This window comes from Equus asinus, chromosome 4, assembly GCF_041296235.1.
Source record: "Equus asinus isolate D_3611 breed Donkey chromosome 4, EquAss-T2T_v2, whole genome shotgun sequence".
Taxonomy (NCBI): domain Eukaryota; kingdom Metazoa; phylum Chordata; class Mammalia; order Perissodactyla; family Equidae; genus Equus; species Equus asinus.
The window spans coordinates 43,379,583-43,404,121 of record NC_091793.1 but is presented as its reverse complement, the minus strand read 5'-3'; the positions used below and the strand labels follow the sequence as shown (position 1 = coordinate 43,404,121).

Here is a 24,539-nt window from a genome sequence, read left to right as displayed (position 1 = left end):
AAAAAAAGTAAAGCAGTCACAAGAAGAGCCGCTGGCTCCAGCTTGCGCGCAGAAGTGAGGGCAGAGCAGGAGGGTGTCTAGCCACAGGCAGAAAGTACCTGCAGAGGACAGGGAGAGTGCGGGGAGTGCATGGTCCAGCCATCCCAGCACTGGCACAGCGGCTGAGCAAAGCGGGATGCTGAGTCCGGAGCGGCAGGTGGCCGGGACTCCCCTCTCTTCCCTCCTCTCTGGCACGACCAGGCTGAGCACAGCGCAGAGAGAACAGTCTGCGCTGCGGCTGCCGCAGCCCCAGGAAACAGCAAGCACCTCTGGGAAAAAAGTGATAACCAAACGCTGCTCTGGTGGCTTTAACAGTGACCCCAGTGACAGCCTGGGAACACCCTAGAGCAACCTCCGCCCCCCCCCGCCCCCCCCCCCCCCCCCCCCCCGCCGCCCACCAGGAGAAAGGCCAAGTGACCTCAAGCGCGCTGAAGGTGACTCGGGTATCAGGGGATTGGAGGCCACATGCAGAAATAACAATGTATTGGTCTACAGGAGCAAAAAGACATTTTGCTGTCGGGGGTGGAAATGAGCAAAATGACTTCCATCACTTCTCACCCCACCCTGCAGCCATGCTTCTATAACACCGCGCGGTGGACAAAACCCCCTGAGCTTGCTTTGTTTCATGATATTGCTGATGTCGTGCTAACCTCGGAGTCTTTTCCAGACCTTCAAGAAGCCTCCCGATCCCTCATCACCCACCTATGCCAACAAGGATGGGTGGTAAACGACAACAAAAGGTCTGGATTATCTGTCAAATACTTGGCTGTTATCTGGTCAGATAAGACAAAAGTGGTTCTTGCTACTGTCATAAATAAGATAAGGGGTGTCTGTCCTCTTTATAAGTTGGGGCAAAGGGGTATGATCTGGGACTGAGGGACCACCAAGCAGAAGGCCTTCACCCAAGCCAAATAACAGTGAAACAAATCCAGTCCTTGGGTGTTTAACACAAGGACAATTGTGTGAACTGGATGTTTCCAGTAACCTAGAGAGGTTCGGATGGGGTCTCTGGCAGAGGCAAGGCAATAAACCTTGGCTCCTGGTCCCCATTGTGGAAAGGGGCTGGAAACCAGTACAATGCCCTCAAACAACTGTGTGCTGCTTACTTGGCCTTCCAGCAGGTGGAGCCCATAACCTGTTCCCTGCTGGTCACAATCCGTACTCATCTGCCCATTGCCAGGTGGCTGCAGGACGCTCTCCAGAAGCCCCACCCGAGAGCAGCCCAAACAGACATTGGCAAAATGGCATGCACACTTACAACGACGAGGGACCCTGACCAACAGTCCCCTCAGTGCCGAACTGCATGCCATCCTGGGGCCAGTAACATACACCACAGAAAAAACAACCCTGTTAGATGAGGCGCCCATGCCTGAAACCCTGCCAAACGTACAGAAAGGAGAAGGACCAATCCCAGTGGAGGCCTGGTATATGGATGGCTCTGCAAGGGGCAACCCCCCTCCCGACCCCCCAGTGGACAGCACTAGCCATCCAGCCTTCGACCGACAGCGTGTGGTTGGACTGTGGCTCTGGGTACAATAGTCAATGGGCTGAACTGCGAGCTGCCTGGATGATGCTGACTCGTGAACCCGATCCACTGTGTCTGTGCATGGACAGGTGGGCGGTCTACAAAGGGCTCACCCTGTGGATGGCACAGCGGGCACAACAAAAGTGGACAATTAATGGTCGCCCATTGTGGGGGGCAGAACTCTGGGATGATATCTGGCAGCAGGTCCAGGGAATGACAGTAACAGTGTACCATGTGTCTGCACATCAGGCGATGACGCCACCAGGGAACCAACAAGCAGATGAGTTAGCTTGGATTCGTCTCCTGGAAGAAGTGCCAGCCAAAAGAGTGGCAGAGCAGCTACACAAGAAGACGGGCACAAAGGACAAAGAATCCTAGGGGCTATTGCCAAGGCCTGGGGCCTCCCCCTGCACTATGCTGGTGTGGTGCAGGTCTGTCGGGTGTGCCCTTCTTGCTCCTCGCAGAGACCCTGGGCCATTCCCTGGGACACAGGCCAAATAGCCAGAAACAACGCTGGCAAGTGGACTACATTGGGCCCTTGCCTCTTTCTGATGGCTGTCGGCATGCTCTCACTTGTGTGGGGACATCTACAGGACTGCTACAGACATACCCCAGCAAAAGGGCCACAGCATAAGAGGCCTGGGACGCCTCTGTGCTGCATACGGTGTTCCCACAGACATCAACAGTGACAAAGGTATGCATTTTACTGGCCATCAGGTACAGACACGGGCTGGTCAAATGGACATACATTGGCATTCTCACCTGCCACACAATCCCATGGCCACAAGGCTGGTAGAACAAATGAATGGCTTCCTGAAACAATTAAGGATAGAAGACAGAACCCTAGCCCACTAGACGAGACACCTGGCAACTGCAATACATCAACTGAATGAACATGAGAGGCGCACCCAACCCAACGCATATGAGATGTTGACACAAGGACCTGATACAACAGTGCGTCTACAGACAAGGGATCATCAAAGAGACAAACTACAGCCACAGATGAGCACTCAGAACAACTTGCTTTTTCCTCTGTCACAGAACTCCCTACTGGGACCCACATGGTCACTTGCCCTGGGACTGGCAGGTAGGAGCCCCACTGGTATAGTCTCTTAACCCCTTGGGGGACAGGCTTAAAACAGGATATCACAGTAACACCTCCTGTTCCTCAAGGCACTTTCATCCTCTCCCCTCTGGTGTGTCTTGTTGGATGGTCATGATCTCTCCGTCTTAGTTCCCTCTCAATATCTTACTTTTCATCCTTAGGACAATGTCTGCCAACCTTTTCACCACTTAGGCACACACCATTGCCGACACACAAAACCACTCCAACTGCTGGGTATGCAGGGAGCGGCCTCTCTTCAACCACAGGGTTACCATGGCATCTCCAAGCTGCCAACGCCTCTGACTGGAGAGCCCTGTGAGAGTGGAGGAGCGCTGCCCACCTTCCCATTCCTACCCCTCCACCTGGGGGGGGGACGTGCTTGCTTTGGTGTCCCTGCCTTTTCACTGCTTCTTTTATTTTCACGTTGTGCTCTCTACTGCTGTTGTGGTCTGACTACAGCGCTCCTCTCTGTGTCTGGCTGGAGGGAAACCATGACAGAGTGGCACAACGCGGACACTGTGGGGTGGAGTGCAGGGTCACTGGCTGGCACGTCCCTTTAAACCATGTGTCCTTGAGGCCCCTTGTCTGAGCCTAATGCCAGCATTCACGATCACGACAGTCCTGGGCTTGGCCAACCCAGCTGCTTTCTCGGGGGAGAGCACCAAGACCCACGAGGTCAGAGGGAACAAGAGGGGGGTCTCCAGTCCTTGGAACACAGGTCATACAGGGACAGTCCCCTGTGGCAAGCATGCAGCCTTTGCTCCTCTGCCTACTTAAGCAAGCTTCTCTCAGGGGTCCATAGCTAGTCCACATTACTGTCCAGCCATGGCCACTGGACCTTTTCTGTAAACAGCTCCCGATAAACCCATATGTCTTGTTGACTGTCTCTGAGTCTTTTCTTGGGTTTCTCGGCAGCCTATCCCCCACTGCTCACCCTGCTGGGCAAGTGGGGGACCAGAGAAGAGATGTGTCTGACAAGAGTGTTGCTGGCAGAGGAGGGGGCGTGTGGGCAAGTGGGTACACGGGCCCCACCCCGGTCAGAACCCCCAGTTAAACAGGCCTAAAGTGCCCTCTGGCGCTTACGCCTGACTTGGGGTTCCGCCACCCTCAGCTCGGGGGCCTGGCTTCCGGGAGGTGAAGGTGGGCGCGGACCGTGCGGCCCCTCCCCGCTAACACTGCCTCTGAACCACGGTGCTGGAACACGGGTCACCTGCCGGCCAGTGACCGGACTCAGGCCAGTCGTGAGCCTCGGCCGGGGCGGCCCGTCGGCCGGCCTCCAGCTGCGGGTCAGCGGGGGCAGGGGTCCTTCCCCGCCGCAGGGCACCCCCAGGGCCCAGGCCGGGCGGGCCTCGCCGGCTAGGGATGCCCCGGGCTGCCGCACGTCGGGCCGCGACACTGGCGAGGCGCAGGCCGAGGGCTCCGGGCGCTGCAGCCCAACCCTCGCGGGGCGGCGCGGGCCGTCGCGGGGCGCCCTCTCTGGCCGGCGGTCGTACCTGAGGAACGGTGGGCCCTGCAGCTCGGGCCCACGGCCTCCTGCTGCCGCCGGGCAGCCCAACACGTCTCTTTGCTCTTCGCACAGCCCATGGCGCGCGAGGCACTGTGGGAACTCGCGGGGCTGCGGGGCGCCGGGCGGAGGGCGCGCGCCCTCTGCTGGCCCCGGGCGGTGGGCGGGGCGGGCGGTGGGCCCCTAGTGCTTAGGCCTACTTCTCTTTCAAGCTCATGGATTTTTTTAACGTTAAGATACGCTCAGTAATGATAAATAGGAAAATCAAAAGTGGAAAGAAGAAAAAAAGCGTCATCCAAAATCCTACGCTTCAAACTATCGTTGCTGCGTTTACTAATTCTTTCCCATTTTTTTCCCTCAATACGTAGTTTTTGCACCCAGCTTTTCCCTTAATACTAGCATTTTCCATACTATCACATAGTCTTTAAGCCACAGATAATTGCCTGGCTTCCAGCCTCATCTCAGACTTTCCCAATGGATGAGACTTGCACTGACCATCCTATTTGAAAGCTCACCCCACCGTCACCTGACCCCCACCTCCTACCTTACTCTTTTGTTTTATACAGCACTGACAGCCTTCTAACTTAAGCTATAGTCTCTGTTTCCTGCTCCTACTTCCCTCCTCCTACAATGTAAACCCCGCCAGAATAGCATCTTCACATTTTTTTTTCCTTTGTCATATGCCAAAAGCCTAGAACAGTGCCTGGGACACTGTAGGAATTCAATATTGAAGAAAGAAAGGGAGATGAGAGGAGATACTATCTTTAATAACTATCAATATAATAGTCCTTCCAAGGGAGCTATTGTACTATGCTTACCTGGTCCTCTATCATTAGACATTTGTTTCTTATTTTAAAATATTATGAATAAGATTGCAGTGAATATCTTTGTGTTTAGATCTTTAAGACTCTGCTTACACATTGCCAAATTGCTTTTCCAGAATGGTGGTCCCCATCTGTACTCCCAGTGGTAATGAATGAAAGTTCCATACTACCCGAGAGTGATATTTAACACCAAAACCACATGGTGCCACATCAGGTGGAGGTCACTGTTCCCAATCAGTGCATGGCTTTGTTTTTCCCTCTTTCAATTAATTGACATATGTTATGCATCCAACCCATATCCGCCTTCACTCTGGGGTTACATGGGGTCTAACATAGTTTCCTGCTCTTGAGGAACTGCATCCCAGCTGAGATTTAGTGAGCTTGTCTGGTCACCAGATGTGTGGAATGGTGCAGGCCCTTTGTCTTTATCTGGGCTTATGGGCAAGCTTATTTCCTGCTTTTCTTGGGAGTAACCCAGAGTCAAAACGCTGTTGGAAAACACCAGGTGTTTATTTGCTTAAATACAAAAAACAAATAAAAGCTGAACAAATAAAATCCTTTTAAAAACAGACATGCAAAAAGCCAAGTGAATCTGAATAACAACCTCATCCAGGTGTTTGCAGTCTGTTATAATAGCAACTGATAGAATTAAACTAGGACTTTTTAAAAGCGAAGTTCTCTCCCTCAGAGAACCAGGTCTGCATTTCCTTTATTCAGTTGGAATGATTGTTTCAGAGATTTTTTTTAAAATGGTGTTCAATTTATGCTAAAATTACTGTTTTGTCAGCAAAATTCCAATTGTGGTTGTCTTCCCTTTTTCTCTATTGAAAGTACACATTTAACTAAAATGGTGGCTTTTCCATTTTCTGTTTAAATACCTAGGCAAAGGTAGCTGAAAGTCAGGTGCTGACCTGAGTCATCCTATTATATACCAACAATTCATTGGGCACTTAAGATGACTAAGATATCCTGCTTAAGTATGTTACTCATATCATCTCATGAGCCACAAGAGCTCTATGCGGTACGGACCATTCTTGTCCTATTTTACAGGTGGAGTGCTGACACTTTGTGTGCTAATTGACTGGGTTCACATAGGCTGATGCGCAGCCTCCTGGATCTCTGCTCTTAACCACTCACTCACCTCTCTCCTCGCTGTGATATTCCAGTCCACTAATCCCTGTCCATGAAAGGACTCTTCCTTGGGAAATGTTTTGAGTTTTAATTTAATTATACACGATTAATTTAAAGAGCATCAAAAGAGAGAACATCTCTATTCTACTAAATAATAATCGATTCTCAGTCCTCGTCACTTGACGTGTCCCTAGCATTTGACCCATTTTTCATTCTCTCCTCCTTGGGACAATTGGCTTCCAGGGTACCACATCCTCCTAAATTTCCTCCTATTTTGCTGACTGCCTCTTCTTAGTCTCCTTTGCTGGTTCCTCCCCAGTCTCCCGAGCACTCAATATTGAAGTGCCCCAAGGCTCAGTCCTTAAACTTTCTCTCTCTCTCTCAGTCTTAATCTGCATTTGCTTCCTTGGTGATCTCATCCAGTCTTAAAGCTTTAAATGCCATCTATCCACTGACAACTTCCAAATTTATATCTCCTGCCCCAACCACTTCCATGAATGCCAGGCTCACAGATCTAATTGGCTGCCCAACACCTCCACTTGAGTTTCTAATAAACGTCTCAAACCAAAAGTGTTCAAACACTGTCCCCTCCCCCAAACCTGCACCTCCCTCGGTCTTCCCCGTCTCAGAAAATGGCAGCTCCATTCTTCCAGTTGCTCAGGCCAGAAACATCACAGTCATTCTTGACTCTTCTCTCTCATATCCCACATTCAACTTGCCAGCAAATCCTATCCACTCTACCTTCAAACCATATTTAAAAACAAAGTCCCTCTAACTACCAGTTTATAGAAAACAGAGGATAAAGGAACAAGTTAAACAATACCATAGGGATGTAATCAGCAAAGTCCAGAATGTGCGGATTTCATCAACAAATAATAGCAAAGAAGGGAAGAAAAAGAGGGCATAGGAGCTTATCAATCAAAGAGACAGGATATACGAGGTACCCAGAGTAGGCAAATCCATAGAGACAGAAGGTAGAATGGTGCTTGCTGGGGAGAGAGGGGGAATGGGGAGTTCTTGTTTAATGAGTGCAGAGTTTCAGTTTGGAAAGATGCAAAAATTCTGCAGATGGATGGTGGTGATGGTTGCACAACAATGTGAATGTACTGAATGCCACTGAACTGTACACTTAAAAATGTTCAAAATGGTAAGTTTCTCATGTTGTATATGTTTTAGTACCATACAATATGTGGATTCTGGGTCCTGATTTGAACAAATCAATTGTAAAATATGTAAATATATATATATATATAAAAATATATAAAATATGGACTGGTTATTTATATATTAATGTTTTAATTGTGATTCTTTTATTATATTAATATTTTTAAAATTATTTTATTTTATTTATTTTTTTTGAGGAAGATTAGCCCTGAGCTAACTGCTGTCAATCCTCCTCTTTTTGTTGAGGAAGACTGGCCCTGAGCTAACATCCATGCCCATCTTCCTCTACTTTATACATGGGACGCCTACCACAGCATGGCTTTTGCCAAGCTGTGCCGTGTCTGCACCCGGGATCCGAAGCGGCCCTATTAATATTTTTTTAAAGTTCTTATCTTTTAGAGTTACATCTTGAAATATTTACAACTGATATTATATATCTGGGATTTTCATTAAAATAATCCAGTGCATTGGGTAGAGTGTATTTATAGATAAAATAACATTTGCCAGGTGCAGATTGTTGAAGCTGGCTGATGGGTACATGAGGATTCATTCCACATCCTCTCTAATTTGTGTATTTGAAATTTTTCACAATAAAAATTTTTTTTAAAGATATGAAAAAAGAGATATCCAAAACATGACCACTTCTCACCATGTCTACTGCTGTCATCACCTCTTACTTGGGTTATTGCAGCAGCCCATTAATGGTCTCCCTGCTTTGGCCCAGCCCCCCTCCCCCTCCTGCTATTGCAACAGGTCAACCAGAAGCATCTTGTTAAAATCGTGTCCTGTCTCTGCTTAGAAACCTCCATGGCTCTCAATCTCCTCAGAGTGAAACCAGTAGCCTAAAATGTCCTGTATGAGGCATCCCCAGCCTGTACCTCTCTGACCTCCTTTCCTGCCTTTCTCCTCCTTGCTCCCTTCTAGCCACACTGATCTCTTTCTGCTTGAAATTCACCAAGCACACTCCCATCTTAAGCCTTTTTGTGTGTGTTTTTTTTGATTGGCTCTTCCTTCTGCCAGAACCACGCTTCCCTCCTATATCCGCCTGGCTCACTCCCTTGCCTTCTTCAGACCTCAACTCAAAATGCACCTTCTCAATGAAGATTCCTCTGGCCACTCCTTCTAAAATTAATAAGCCCCTTGCTCTGCAGCTAACCCCAACGGCCACTTTCTCCCTTCCAGGCTACAATTTTCTCCTTAGAAATGATCACCATCTAAATATATAACAGGAAATAATAATAATATAACAATATAACAACAGGCAATCTATAATATATAATGATGATATGTCATGCTCTATGCATTTTACTTAATCATCTTGATTATTTTCTGCCTCTCCCAAAAGAACGTCAACTCGAGGGCAGGAATTTCTGTCTGTCTTGTTTGCTGCTGTATTCTTGGCGCCCAGAACAGCATCTGGCACTAACAGGCAATCACTAAGTATTTGCTGAACGAAAGAAGGAAGGAACATCAATGTGATTTACAAGTTGATGATGTTGGAGCAGGATTCATTCGTTCACTCAGAAAGTACTTATGGAGGCTTTGCTGTGTGTAGGGCATTATTCTAGGTACCACAGGATAATAACTGATGGACTCATCGCCACTGCCACCATATTTGTAATTTTCAAAATGAGATAACTGACATAAAAGCTGATGTCAGATCAAATTTAGAACATGTCATTTAAAATAAACCATCAGTCCACCTCAGAGGGCCACTCCATAATTGGAGTTTATGAACAAAGTCTTAAAATCTCAACAAAATTAGGGCTCCACAATTATTTGGTTAGTCTCTAAGTGTTGGCAATCCAGATACAGTACATTTCTTTTTACTCAGAAGGATTGAGGAATACCCTGCTCTAGTTAGCTTTGTGCCTTACCTGGACCACCCCCGCCTCCTGCCAGCCCTTGTCCCATCATCCATGGTCAGAGGTTGCCCGTAGCCCACCAAATTCTGTTCATTCCACCTGCTAAATCTCTCTCGAATACATCTGCTGCTCCCCAGCCCTACTGCTGGTGCCTTAGTCCCCCCATCCCCACCCCTATGAGGCCCCTAGGCTCTAGTCTCTTCTCCACCTTCAGTCTCGTTCCTCTCACATCCTGCCTCTGCGTGGCAGCCAGGAAAGTCTTCTGTGACATCTCTGCCTTGTGTGGCTCCCCTAATGTGCCTCCATGCAACACACACGTTTGACATCTGCAACAGGCCGACCAGTTACTGTGATAGGAGCTAGGACACCAGAGGAGAATCAAACAAAACTAGCTTCCTGCCATCTCTGAAATTTACAGCATGGTTGGAAGAGAGGAGAGACAAATTTCTTAGCAGACCCCAGGAGGAGGCCCTCCGTTCGTCTGCATCTCTCGCTGCTCTCCCCAGAGCAAAGGGCACAGGGAAGCCAGGTCACCTGTGGGCCCTGAGATTTTGCAGCTGGCTCAGGTTCCTGCTGCCCTTCTTGGGCTGACTTCCTCTACTCCTCTTTCAGGGGTGGGCTGGCTGGGACAAGTGCTTCTATAATCCACCCTCCTACTATCATTGCCCTTAGGCTGCCCGTTACTCACACTCTCAGAGTCACGCCAGAATGTCTCTCATAGGGGGCTTCAAGGGGGCAGAGATGGGGTGGCACAAGAACTTGAAGCTGGCTTTGCCCAGATTCACAAAAGCTTGAGAAAATTCTAACTGTCCACATCAAAGACTGGGGATGGCTGGGAGGCTGGGAGGAGTAGAGAAGTCAAATGCTCCAAGCTACCCTTTGACGCCACCACGATTTTCCCTACAAGATAGTGAACTTGTTAAGGCAGATCTATCTTAAGGCAGGTGTAATTCACCTTTTTTTTAATTTCAGAGAAATTGTTTTGGCAATGTTCTCTGACCACAATGAGATAGTACTAGAAGTCAGTGATAAAAGTTTAAACAAAAAAACCCCCAATGCTTACAAGTCTTATAGTAAACAGCACCTCACCTAAATTTTTTTATAATCCACATGCCATTCAACAATTCATTTATTTGAAGTGTATAAGTCAATGGTTTTTAGAACGTTCACAGAACTGTGCAGGCATCACCACAATCACTTTTAGAACATTTTCATCATCCCCTAAATTGACACCCTATACTCATTAACAGTCATTTTCCTGTTCCCCTCACACCCACCCCCAGCTCTAGGCAACCACAAATCTACACTCCATCTCTGTGAATTTGCCTATTCCGACATTTCATAGAAATGGAACCATACAATTTGTGGTGCTTTGTGACTGGCTTCTTTCAGTCAGCACAACATTTTCAGGGTTCACCCGTGTGGTAATGGTGGTGACGTGTATCATTATGTAAGGAAGTAGTACTTCATTCCTTTTTAGGGACAAATTCTTCTGTGTAGATATACAGCATTTTGTTTATCCATGCATCAGTTGATGGACATGCGGGTTGTTTCCACTTTTTGGTTATTATGAACAATGCTGCTTTGAACATTTGTGGACAAGTTTCTGCGTGGACATCTGTTTCAGCTGGTTCAAATAGTAACTCTGCGTTTAACCTTTTGGAGAACTGCCAGACTGTTTTCAAAGTGGTTGCACCATTTTATATCCCTATCAGCAATGTATGAGGTCCCATTTCTCCGCATCTTTGCCAACAATTGTTATTGTCTAATTCACCTTTGTGTCCCCAGCACCCTTCTCAGTGCCTGAGAGAATGAATATGAACAGCCTATCACATAATGTCGATCACCAATTATACATTGAAAACCATAACATCAATCCTCAATTATACATTGAAAAACATTCTAGTTATTTGAGTCTTCTGGTTGTTTGAATTTGCCCTGGAATTTAGATTTTAAAGCAATTTCCCTAAATCTAATTTCTCTAATATTAGAACTTTTTGCTTGAGTCACACACAAACTCTATGTTCCATTTTAAAGGTGACTATAACACTGGGTCACTTACATGTAGGACTGTATGTGGTCTATTCGCCCAAAACAACTAGTATGCTGGGTAAGATAAAGATGAAATGAACGCTGGGTGGGAAGGTGGACTCCAAAATGACCTGTGGCAGGTCATTTGGAGATGTACCTGCAAGGCTGGTCATTCTGATGCATTCTGGTTAGATTGCTTCCTGCCTCAAAAAGTTCCCACAGTGCCTGTCCTGGCAACTGAAATTCCAGGTGAGTACAGCAGGGAAACAAGTTTTGTTATCTGGATTCCAATCCTGCTTCGGGCACTCATCAGCTGTGTGATTTTGAGCAAGTTATTGAACTTCTCTGAGCCTCCACCTTCTCTATAAAATTAGACTGTTATAATATCTACATGGCAGGATAGCTACTAAGATTAAATAAAATAAAAGTAATTACTCAGCAAGAAAATTGGGACACAGTAGACACTTAGCGAATGTTTTCTGCCTTCCCTGGGGAGCTGTGTTCTTCAGAGGTCCCCTGAGAAAAACTCCAAATACGCTTACAATTAGTAATAACAGATGCACATTATTATCCCCATTTTGCAGATGAGCAAACTGAGACCTGAAGGTGTTAAACAGGTTTCTCTGCCCAAAAAATGGCAAAACTGGAATTTGCTTCCAACTTTATCCAACTCCCACGTTGTCGACAGATCCTACACACCATCGCCTCTGAAGCAGTTGCATCTCGTTTACTGTTTTCTTTGGGCTGGCTTTGTCTTCTGATTCAAGAACTACCTTCCTCTGCCATTTTAATCTTCCCCCTTCCCCGCCCCCCCCCACCCAGTGACTCAGAGTTGGCTGAACACATCGTTAGTACTTACTCCTGCTTCAAGAATGGTGTTTTTTATTTTTAAAGTAATACATGCACAACATAAAAATTTTCCCCCCAAAATACAAAAGCATTTACTAAAAAATAAGTCTCTCTCCCACCCTATCCCAAGCCCCAAATCTCCCTGCCTAGAGGCAACCACAGTTAGGCTCCTGTGGATCCTTCCAGAGAGAATCTTTGCGTTTACAATCAAGGAACAGCTTTAAGATGAGAATTGGGTCCTTTTCCTGTATTAGGAAAACGAAGAATTAGTGTCGATATCTGAAATCAGTCAACTTCTGGGGGAAAAAATAAGATTAGCCTGAAAGAATACTGAGAATTAAGTATGATCAAAGACCAACCAGCTTGGGGTCAAATAGGATTGTTATTTCATTAAAATGGGCTTTCAGCTCTGAGCCTCTGGACCCAGGAATCCTATGAAAAGATGCTCCTGTGACGAGATTCTATATAAAATCAATATTGTGTGCTATCTGAAAAATGTTGTCCTGAGGAATCTTTCTGTACGGAGTAATAAAAGGAGAAAAACAGAATCTAGTAGTCATCACAGTTTACGATGTTCTCATAAAGAAGGAGATTTAAGCAATGAATCAAGTATACTAACAAGTTCTAGGATTCATTTATTTAGCAGATATTCAGTGAGCATTTATGATGTTCCAGGTCTGCCTCACGCCAGGAGCTGGGAAAAGGAGTCACGTAAGTAGACAATTGTTATTTTTGCTTCCCTCTTTATCTGTCCTTCCAGCCATTCCATTTTCATCATTTCCTTTGAGTCACCTAGAAACCCTTTGAGGTTCAGAGAGGTGAAGTGACTTGCCCAAGGGCATGTAGCTGATGCAGGCAGAGTGGGGACCTCAACCTGTATCTTCTGCCTGCACATCCAGTGTGCTTTTCCCCTGACACAGTTGAAACCTTCAGAGCCCAGGATCTCAGTTTGAAAATAAAGCCTTCAAATGCTCCAAGTGAGCTACTGGTAAAATGCTGAGATTCTATACCCATGTTCACAGCAGCATTATTCACAATAGTCAAAAGGTGGAGGCAACCCAAATGTACATCGATGGGTGAAATGGATAAACAAAATGTGGTATATACATATGCAATGGAATATTATTCAGCCTTAAAAAGGGATGAAATTCTGACACATGCTGCAACATGGATCAACCTTGAGGACATTCTGCTAAGTGAAATAAGCCAGACACAAAAGGACAAATACAGTATGATTTCACATATACAAAGCTTCTAAAGTAGGCAAATTCACAGACACAGAGAGTAGACTGGTGGTTACCAGGGGCTGCAGGGAGCGAGAAATAGGGAGTTAGGGTTCAATGGGTACAGAATTTCAGTTCGGGAAAATGAAAAGAGTTCTGTGGATGGATGGTGGTGATGGTTGCACAAAAATGTGAACATACTTAATGCCACTGAACTGTACACTTAAAAATGGTTAAAATGGGGGCTGGCCCAGTGGTGTAGTGGTTAAGTTCACGTGCTCTGCATCGGCGGTCCATTTGCTGTTTCATTTCCTGGGTGTGGACATACACCCAGCTCATCAAGCCATGCTGTGGTGGCGTCCCACATAGAAGAACTAGAAGGACTTACAACTAGGATACACAACTACGTGCTGGGGCTTTGGGGAGAAGGAAGATTGGCAACAGATGTTAGCTCAGGGCCAATCTTCCTCACCAAAAAAAGCATACCTTTAAAGTAATATCTCTTTAAGAAAAAAAAAGGTTAAATAGTAAATTTTATGTTATGTGTATTTTACCACAATTTTTAAAAATTAAAAATGAAAATGAAAAAAATTCTGAGACTCCTCTAACTCAGGCAGGACAATGGGCAATGCCTCTGTTGCAGTCTGCTCATGTTGACACTCGCTATGCCAAAATGATGTGTGCAGTGGACATCTGGACACATTTGACTACCCCTTCCTTCCCCTTCTCCTTCCTTCCGGAAACAGAATCCTTCTTTTTTTGTGGAGGAACCCATAACATGAAGTTCAAGGAAACTCAGACCAGACAAGTTAGATACCTCATCACTTCAGTCATTGTCATTTGAGCAAACAGAAGCTCAGAAAAATCAAGTCGTTTGTATTAGAATTTGTTCCGACATCAGTTCAAATGCTAGAGTAGTTTTAAAGTAAGTCTACAGATTCTTTAACACTAGTCCCTTCAAAAGGTTGAGCCTGATATCCCTGACCCCGAGCGTGAGCTGAACCCAGTGACTCACTTTAGAACAATGAGGATGCTGCATAAATGAGGAGTGTGTGTCATCTGCGGCCAGATCTAAATGACGTGAGCTGCTCTCTCAGATGATGTGGCTTGTTCTGGGGGACGCTGGCTACCATGTTAGGAGGACACTCAAGCCGCCCTATGGAGAGGTCCATGTGGTGAGAAGTTAAGGCTTCCTGCCAACAATCAGTGTGGAACTGAGTCCTCTAGCCAACAGCCATGTGAGTAGCCATCTTGGAAGCAGGTCTTCCAACCCCAGTTAAGCTTTCAGATGACTGCAGCGCCAGCCAACATCTGACTGCAACCTCATGAGACCTTGAGCCAGAACCACCCAGCTAAGCTGCTCCTAAATTTCTTAGGTATTATTATTATTATTTTTGTTTGGTGAGGAAGATTGGCCCTGAGCTAACATCTGTTGCCAATCTTCCTCTTTTGTTTCTCCCCAAAGCCCCAGTGCATAGTTGTATATCCTAGTTATAAGTCCTTCTAGTTCTTCTATGTGGGATGCTGCCAGAGCATGACTTGATAATCGGTATGTAGGTCGACACCCAGGATCCAAACCAGTGAACCCTGAGCCGCCGAAACAGAGTGCACAAATGTAACCACTTGGCCATGGGGCTGGCCCCTCCTAAATTTCTGACCCACAGAAATAGTGAGATAATAAAAGGTGGTTTCTCTTTTTTTGAGGAAGATTAGCCCTGAGCTAACATCTGCTGCCAATCCTCCTCTTTTTGCTGAGGAAGACTGGCCCTGAGGTAACATCCGTGCCCATCTTCCTCTACTTTATATGTGGGACACCTACCACAGCGTGGCTTGCCCAGCAGTGCCATGTCCACACCCAGGATCCGAACCAGCGAACCCCGGGCCACCGAAGTGGAACGCGTGCACTTAACCACTGCACCACCGGGCCAGCCCCTCATTTAATCTCTAGTACCTCCTAGAAACCTCATCTCCAAGTATAGCCACCTTGCAGATTAGCGCTTCAACATATGAATTGAGGGGAGCAGGGAGGGAGTCCGCGGCAGTAAACGTTAGCTTACAGCTGATGTTATTACTACTGAAAACTTTAATCTTACTGAATTTCCCTAAGACAACTGATATCACATCCTTTTCTGAGAGCAGGTTTTGATAGAGAGAAAGTGGCAAGTCAGTTGAGAAAAATATAGTCATTGGTTGCCTAAGGATGAGGAATACGAGGAAGAAGAAAGAAGAAACGGAACAAGAGCTGGCGTTCCCAAAAGCTCCCTTACTCACAAGGTCACCTAGGGCCAGTCCTAAATGTCTCTTTTCCCTGGAAGCAGTGCACTTAAACTTTTCACACAGCTATTTTAAAAATAAATAAATAGGGATTGGTGTATTAGAAAAAAAGAAAATATGGAAAAGTAGAAAGAAGAAAAAACACCCATAATCCGCCTCCCAAAGACAAGCACTAATAGCATTTGAGTGTCTTTCCTTCCAGTTTTTTTTTCCAGTGGGTGCATTTTCTACATAGTTACACCAAATGTTGAATTGTGTTGCCTACTTTTTCAATTTAATAGTGTAAAATAGACTTTTCTTCACTGTAGCGGTCACTCTTGACCAGCACACACCAATTTATCATCCAAGCAATGCCCTGATTTGTTTGTTTGTTTTTTTTTTTTGCAAATTCTCTCCCCCCCATAGTGAATCATGTGAGAGTAAATCCAGGTGATGCTCCCCAACTCCCCCATCCCCCCACCCCCTCCCACCCCCCCCCACCCCCCCAGAAGCTGAAAGGGCCAGATCCACATCTTCTCACCTCCGTGCAGGCTAGAGGCACCCCACGGGGGCATGATGCCAGGAGGGAAGGAGCGGCTCCAGGGGAGTTGCTGCCACTTCAGTTCTCTCCCAGGAACTTCCTGGTATGAGCCCAGTGGGGAGATGCTGCTGCCCAGGACTCTGGAACTACCTTGATTCCTGCCCACTTGCCACCTCAGCCTCTGGCCTCCTGTTGATTTTGGGTGGTCTCAGCCTCCAACATCTTTCCATAAGTTCCCTTTTGCTTAAATAGGCCAAAGTCAGTTTCTATTGTGAAGCCAAAGAGCTCTGGCTGATAAACCTAAGTTGTCAGTTTTGTTTGCAAACTGTGATATTCCATCTCAGGGCTGTGCCCCAGTGCACTTAACCATGCCCATTTTGCTAGACATTTAGGTTAGATGAACAACTTTGTGCATGTTATGAACTGAATGTTTGTGTTCTCCAAAGTCATATGCTGAAGCCTAACTCCCAGTGTGGTGGTGTTTACAGATGAGGCCTTTGGCGGGTGATCAGGGTTACACAAGGTCGTGAGGGTGGGGCTTTCCTGGGATTAGTGCCATTATAAGAAGAGACACCAAAGAGCACTGCGTCTCCCTCTGCCTCTCTCCCTCCCACCTCCCAGTGGAAGCTGGCTATCTGCAACCCAGGAAGATGGTTCCGGCCAGGAACCAACCACGCTGGCACCCTGATCTAGGCCTTCCAGCCTCCAGGACTGTGAGAAATAAGTTTCTGTTTAAGCCACTCAGTCTGTGGTATTTTGTTGTGGCCTCCTGAGCAGACCAAGACAGTGCATAAAGCTTTTTGCATACTTCGAAGTATTTCCTTAGCACAGAGTGCCAGAGGCCACCCTGTTTTTAGGGTTCTCTATGCGGTAAGATTTCATCACACCCCATGGTGTGTGTTTAGATGTTTCATAGCTGAATAGCCTCTCATCTTAGTCACTGAGTTCTTTTGTAGCTTAGAAACTCCCAACCCGGAGCTCCATCTGAGCAGGTGTTTCGCTGCTTTTTGCCCACTGGGCCCTTCACGCTCCTTTCTATTTCTATGCAGAAGGAACCTCACTAGCTCTTCTGACTGCAAACACCATTAGGAGTGAATGTGGCAACAGCGGTGCCCCATGCTGGTGAGGGAGTGGTGGAAATGGCGGTCTTATACATTGCTGGCAGGAGAGCAAATTGATGCAAAATGGAGACTTTTGTCAAAACAACAAGGTACTTCGTCTTTGATCCTTCAATTTCACTCCTAAAAATTTGTCCTGCAGATATACTCATACATATGCAAAGCGATGGTGGATTTTTTCATAACAGAAGATTGGAAGTAATCTAAATGTCCAGTGTCTTAATCCATTGGGGCGGCTATTAAAAAAATACCATAGTCTGGGTGGCTTATAAACAACATAAATTTATTTCTCACATTTCTGGAGGCTGGAAGTCCAAGATCAAGGTGCTAACAAATTTGACATCTGGTGTAGGTCCAATTCTTGGTTCATAGAGGGCATCTTCTCCTTGTGTCCTGACAGGTGAAAGGGATGAGCAACCTCTGGGGGAGGGGTGTCTCTTTTATAAGGGCACTAATCCCATTCATGAGGTCTTCACCCTCATGACCTAACCACCTTCCAAAGGCCCACCTCCAAATATCACATTAGGCTTTAGGATTTAACATATGGATTTTGGGGGACACAAACATTCCATGTATAGTATCCAGCAAGAGGGGATTGGTTAAATAAATTTTGACACATGCATGAAATGGAACGCTAAGTCTCCATATAAAGTACAAGCAAGCTTTTATGTACTGATAGGTACAATCTCCAAAATAATTTTTAAGTGTGGTAAGCCAGAGTATGGTGCATAGCCATGTGCATAGTATACTACCATTTTGTTTAAAAGAAGAAAGGAAAGAGAAGAATCTGTGTGTGTACGTGCTTAACAAATTAGTAACAGTAGTCGCCTCTGGTGAGGGATTTGGGAAGTGGAGACAGGTGGGAGTAACTTTTGCTGCAAGTGTCTTTTGGTACTTTTTGAATTTTGAACCACATGAATAGAAACCAATTTAAAAAGAGGATGGTAGCCAGGGAAAATCATGTTGAGAGGAGACAGAGATAGGAGAAAGAAAGAAAAGTAGCTGGGGCATGAATTTGGTGTTATGGTATCCGGAGGGGAAAGTTGGGCCAAAAAAGAATATATATGTGATCGTCTAGGTGAGTAGGACTGAAGAAGTGTGCAAATTCAACAAACACGCCATCCATTTCCCCTCTCCTGCCTTCTGACATTTGTGATGGCAGGTGGGCGTGGCCTGGAGTCGGGGAGACGTAAAGACCCCTCAGTATTCAAGGCATCACGAGGACATGCAATTCCTAGAGGGCTTTAGGTTATGGGAGAGGTTGTGGTACCTCATCTTTGTGGACTGGGGCAAGGCTCATTTCTAAGAGGATGTGCGGGGAAAAGGTTGGAGTCAGGAGTAGAGAGGGAAAACAAGTCAGGGGAAGAAGAAAAAGAAGAAAAAGAAAACCGGGCCAGGCACTGTCCTTGCAGTGGAATCTGGGGTTTGCCAGCGTCTAGGCCCTCCTTCTTCTGGCAAAAGCACTCTGATTATCATTTTTTTTTTTTTTTGGAAGATTAGCCCTGAGCTAGCATCTGCTGCCAGTCCTCCTCTTTTTGCTGAGGAAGACTGGCCCTGAGCTAACACCCGTGCCCATGGCCCTGAGCTAACATCTATACCCATCTTCCTCCACTTTCTATGTGGGACGCCTACCATAGCATGGCTTGCCAAGCGGTGCCATGTCCGCACCCAGGATCCGAGCCGGAGAACCCCAGGCCGCTGAAGTGGAACGTGCGCACTTAACTGCTGCGGCACCGGGCCAGCCCCTACTCTGATTATCTTTAAGCATCCCCTTTGTTAGTCTGTATCAAAGTTTTTCACCTTGGCACCATCGACATTTGGGGCTGGGTAATTCTTTGTTGGGGGGAATGACATTCTACTTTACGTATGTATTGTTTTGTTTATCCATTTATCCATCCATAGATATTTGGGTTGCTTCCACCTCTTGGCTATTGTGAACAATGCTGCTATGACCATAGGTGTGCAAATCTCTCTTCAAGACCCTGCGTTCAATTCCTTTGGATATATACCAGAAGTGAGACTGCTGGATCTATTTTTAATTTTTTGAGGAACTCCATGCTGTTTTCCATAGCAGTTGCACCATTTTACATTCCCACCAACAGTGCACAAGGGTTGCAATTTCTCCACATCCCCACTAAGACTTGTTATTTTCTGTTTTCTCAGACCAAGTTTCATTTTCCCTTTTAAAAGCTCACTGGATGCGGTGTGGAGAACCGATTAGACGAATTTCAGGGTTACCTCCTGTGGGTCTGGAACTGGCCTGAGATGAGCTGCTGAAGGGACAGATGTACCTGCACAGAACTGGCCTCTCGTCAAGACTTAAAAGTCTGAAGTGTTACTTTGTAACCAGGAGTCCAAGGCAAGTTTCAGGGTGGTTTGTGCCAGCTTGTCAGCTTTGTTTATTGATAACTGTGAGGCTGACTATTTGCACCTGGTCTCAGTGAGACCCCCCTGGGGGGCTCTTGCCTTGGGGTGCTTACATAGCAAGAATTTCCCATGTGATCAGCAGGGTATATGATGCCCAGCCTATACTCCATTTTGGATGCTCTGATTCTAAGATGTTCCGTGCCCACGTTAGTGGTTCCTGATCTAAAAGAGAAAGTGCATCCATTCAGCCCCGCAAAGAGAGGACAATCAGTGCCTGCATCCGGCCTCTCCAGACCCTCTGTTGTGATGCAGACTTTGGCTGCTTCCTGTTGCACAAATTTGTAAAAGAAACCTTAACAAAATTGGAGTCAGGAAGGCCTGTAGGGGGAGCTCTCATGCCCTATCACACATCATCAATAATACCAAACAGGAAGAGAATAGCTTGCATCTTGGACAAGAAGTAAAACTATTTCACTACTGAAGGAAGATTTCTCTCCCCACCAGGCAACAGCTCAGCCAATGAGAAACACCGCAGCTCAGCCAATGATAAGCCGGCTGCCACCCTGAACTGTTACTTTCTCCCAATGTACTTTCCTTTAGAATCGTTCCTCTCGACTCCCCCTTTTTCTCTATAAAAGCAGCTCCCCTCCTTTCTTTTCCAAATCTGCCTATGGTTTGCCATAGCAAGCACATCCCAAATTGAAATTCTTCCCAAATAAACTTATTTTGAGATAAAATAGGCAAATTTCTTTTTTAAGTTGACACTATGCATAACCTGACTTTAATGCTGTTGCTATATTTTAGCCTTTCCTGCAACACTGTCATTTTGGGTCCTATTAGGCTTCTTTAGGAATCAAGGCCTGTCTAACTGCCACCATTGCTGCAAAGGGGAATGACTGGTTCTGCGGTATCCCAGTGCCTAATACAGAGCCTAGCACAAAATATGCCTTTATAGTAAATATTTGTTGAATAGTCCAAGCTAGAGCCTGGTGAAGAGTGGAGAGTGGGGACAGAAGTCCTACAATCCAGCTCCTTCTGCTCGGTCCTGAGTCACACAGACTGCTCATCGGTGCCTAGCCCATAATAGCTGATCAGTAAACATTTCTCAACTGAATAAGTAAATGCAAGAAGAAATAAATGTTCCGTTTTCTTGGACTTGGCTAATGATCTCAAAGTGCTTCAGAGCAAAGGAAAGGAAGGTCAATGAGCAAGGCACATACAGCTTGTCTTTCTCAGGTCTCCTGGACACACCTTTCTAACGACAGCTTCTCATGGACCCTTTCAGATAAGTTGTCCTGAAGTGAGATGGTCCAGCTCATTTTATTCTTGCAGACATTTCACCCATGCTCCTTTCTCAACATCACCCTATGGTTCACCAGCCTTTTTTGGTGAGGAAGATTGGTCCTGAGCTAACATCCAGTCTTCCTCTATTTTGTATGTGAGATGCCACCACATCACGTGACAAGCAGTGTGTCGGTCTGTGCCTGGGACCCAAACCCACGAACCCTGGGCCACCAAAGCAGAGCACGCGAACTTAACCACTAAGCCACCGAGCTGGGCCCTCACCAGCCTTTTTTGAACTGCCAATAATGGTTTAAAAGCAGATTTTTTTGGTACTAGTTTATTCTTGTCAATCCTGCCTTTTTACCGTTTCCCTTTCCAAAAATGGCCCATAATTTTGCTTTGCCCTAAAAACCTCTAAATAGAAGAACTCTCCATTAAAAAAAAAAAAAAAAAGTCTTTTGAAGCCCTGTATATGGAGAGGTCTTAAAGTGCCATCATTTCTTGGGCTTCTCTCTTTTTATCTTCCTTAAGTACCAAGTGGCTCCCCAGAATTTGTGAGGCCTTTCTCAAGGCCCGTATTATTTCTATGCAGTAGCCATGAAACGCCTTTTGTGCTTGAGATGGACTTTGGCAGGAAGGTCTAGGATTAAGTGTTCATTTTAGGTTTTTCTGAGCATTAATGAGAATGAACTTGATGGTTCACTGAAATTACTGGGGCAAAGAAAAGTAGAATTGCTCCTGACTTTAGTACTTGGAAAATGAGCCCTGTCAAAGCGGCTATACAGATAGCATCTGTAACAATAGTAATAATTAAGATGTTAATGACCCAAGAGAATTGAGTTAAAAAGCTTATCTTGGGCAAAGGAATGCACTTTGATATTTACATCTGGAAATGGGTTTGCCTGATTTCTGGTAAATTTCTTGCCACGTATCTAGACAGGAATGAAGCTGCTCTGTGAGAAGCTGACTCAAGAAGGGCTAGAGAGACTCATAGTTTCCTCACCCAAAGATTCTGCCTCAGTCGTGTTTCCTCCCCCATGCTGTGAGAACAGAGTCTTACTTTTCATGTCTAATCCCCACCTTTTCTGAGTAAAGCTGAGATAACAATGAAGCGGTTTTGTTTTAAAGACATAGCAGTTGGGGACTCTTTCGGGTACAACTGGCAGAAACCCCAGAAACTAGATTAATGAAAAGACAATTTATTGGCTCATGGAAAGGAAAGTCAGTTGGCTTCAGGCACAGCTTGATCCGGGAGCTCAAATGGGGTCATCAGGACTCCCTCTGGCTTAGACAGACCTTCTCTACTGGAGATCATAATGATCACTGGCAGCCCAAACTTACATCCTACCAGCTTAACATCCTCAGAGGAAAGAGCATCTTCCCAAATCCCTTTGGCAGAAAATTCTCAAGGAGGATTTTAAATGCTCTCATTTGGGTCCTGTGTCCAATCCTGAACCATTCATTACGTCCAAGGGCATGGAGTCCCCTGAGAGGTGGATGTGATCAAACCCACTCCAACTACACGGGGCAGGTTTTCCCAAAGGGGAGAAGAATGGTGTTTCCAGAAGAGGGAAGACAAACGCAACCGATATTCCCCACAAAAGGCCTTTCAGAGTAACTTACTCTGTGGAACAGAGAGGTAAAGGAAGTAAGAAGTCAAGGATGGGACGCCAGCTGTAGGACACACAATCTTTTTTTCATTTCTAAATTCTTCCTTTTCTCCTGCCTTCATTCATCCCATCCAACAAATCTCCTCGCTTGCTGGAAACAGCCACAGCAGGAGCAGTGACTCAACTTACCACACGATGTGAGAGGGTTTTAATAGATATCTGGACAACGGAGTCTGGACAGGCTTCCCGAGAACGGAATTTTGAGTCAGTCTAAGCGATGAGAAGGAGGGAGACTGCTGGGTGAAGGAGGAGAGGTGAAGACAGGCCAGGCAAAGAAGACAGCTGGCGTCAAAACATGGCGTCCCGGCAGGCTAGGCATGTTCACGCAACACTGGAACGTTCCCTATGCTGAGGCTGAGGCTGCACCGGAGGAAGGGAGGTGGGTGATGAGAGAGGAGCTGGGAGAGAGACCTCGGGGCAGATTGCGAAATGCCTTGAACCTCATGCCAAAAAGTTTGGACTTGATCTTATCTCTCGGTTTTGGAAGCAGGGGAGGTCTTTAACTCCAGAATTAACTTTTCAAACATTTTGATGAAGATAGCTCTGGCAGCTGAGGGGAAGGCGAGGTGGGATTGGGCAAGACCGCTGGCAAGGAGTTAGGAGGCTAAGCTGCGAATCCTGGCAAGAAGTGCGAAAGACCCCTGAGGCAGTGGTGGATGGGTGGGATTCCCGAGGCAGAGCTCAGGGAGACTCCATGGGACTTGGTTTTTGCCTCAGTTGGGGAAGAAGTGGTCAGCAGAAGTATGGAGAGACAAGAGTTAGAAGCAAGGAGCTACTGCCCTCCCCTGGCAAATCATCAACAGAATGAATCGGCCATTACGAGACAGGAAAGTTTACGGTATCCTCAGGACAGAGGAGGCCTGCTCCTGGGAAACGACCCCGGGAGGTACGCGTTGCATAGTGTAGCTCTTCATTTCATTCACTTCTCAACGAAGATTTATTAGGTTCCTGCTATGTGGCAAGTCGCGTGCTAGATGCCGGGTACAAACTGGGCGGTGAACCAGACCTGGTTCCTGTCCTCATGGAGCTTTCTATAAACTGTACTGGGAGAGAAGGACCACAACAGATGTATGCACAATTAAAATGTACAAACTGTGTTGAGCGTATGAAGGCAGTCGATTCCAGGTGCCATGAAAAGAAGTGAAGGGATGGGGTTACAGAATGTCCTTCGGTGGGTGGTCAAGATGAGGCTGGGTTCTGGGTGGGACTGTTCACATGACCTCTCACCTGGGGAGGGCATTTTCTAGCCAAGCAGGTGTCAAAATAATGAAACTTTTGATATGTGGATAAACTTCACTTCGAGTTCACAAATCATTCTTTTCCCCAAGTCTCTTGCAGTTGAAAATGCACTCTGAGTGAAAACTCTGGCTTTACTTTCCCTCAAGGGTTTATGACTGTAACTCATTTAGTATTTTAAAATTTACAATATGATTCTCATATTTGCTCATTGATTTCTCCATGCTGTCCCTTTGGTAGATTGTTACAAGAATGGCTCCCACTCAATCGGCTTTCCAGTCTCCAGCCTGGGTGCAGAGCCCTCCCACACTGATGGCCATGTGACTTGCTTTGACCAATGGCACATGAGGAAACATGTTACAAGCAGAGAATTAAAAAATGCTTGGACGTGAGGCTTGCCCTCTCTTGCTCCCTGAGAATGCCGTATGAGGAAGCCTGAGCTAGCCCACTGGAGGCGAAGGAGCAGAGAGTCGTAGCCCAGCTGAGGCCTCCTAGATCCATCAGCTTTCAGCCAGTCTACAAACTGACTGTCACCACAAGAGTGACCCTACACAAAACCCATCCAGCTGTGCTCAGCCCAAATTACTAACCCAAAGAAATTCTGAGCAAATTAAAGGATTGTTGTTTTAAGCCACTCAATTTCAGTATGGTTTTTTGTTTTGTTTTGTTTGTTTGGTTGGTTGGGCTTTTTTGGTGAGGAAGATTGGCCCCAAGCTAACATCTGTGGCAATCTTCCTCTATTTTGTATGTGGGATGCTTCCACAGCATGGCTTAATGAGTGGAGTGTAGGTCCACGCTTGGGATCCGAAC

General features: G+C 46.2%; 1 protein-coding gene across 2 annotated transcripts in view; it reads right to left on the bottom strand.

Annotated features, from left to right (window-relative positions):
* Positions 1 to 24,539, bottom strand: part of TXNRD1 (thioredoxin reductase 1) — a 147,016-nt gene that overhangs the window by 119,679 nt on the left and 2,798 nt on the right. The window contains exon 1 of one of the 2 annotated variants that reach the window (XM_044746132.2): positions 4,163 to 4,252. The exons of the other annotated variant lie outside the window; for it this stretch is intronic. The gene's annotated coding sequence lies outside the window, so the exon portion shown is untranslated. Of the gene's footprint in view, positions 1 to 4,162; positions 4,253 to 24,539 lie in introns of those variants that run through there. 2 annotated transcript variants of the gene reach the window in all.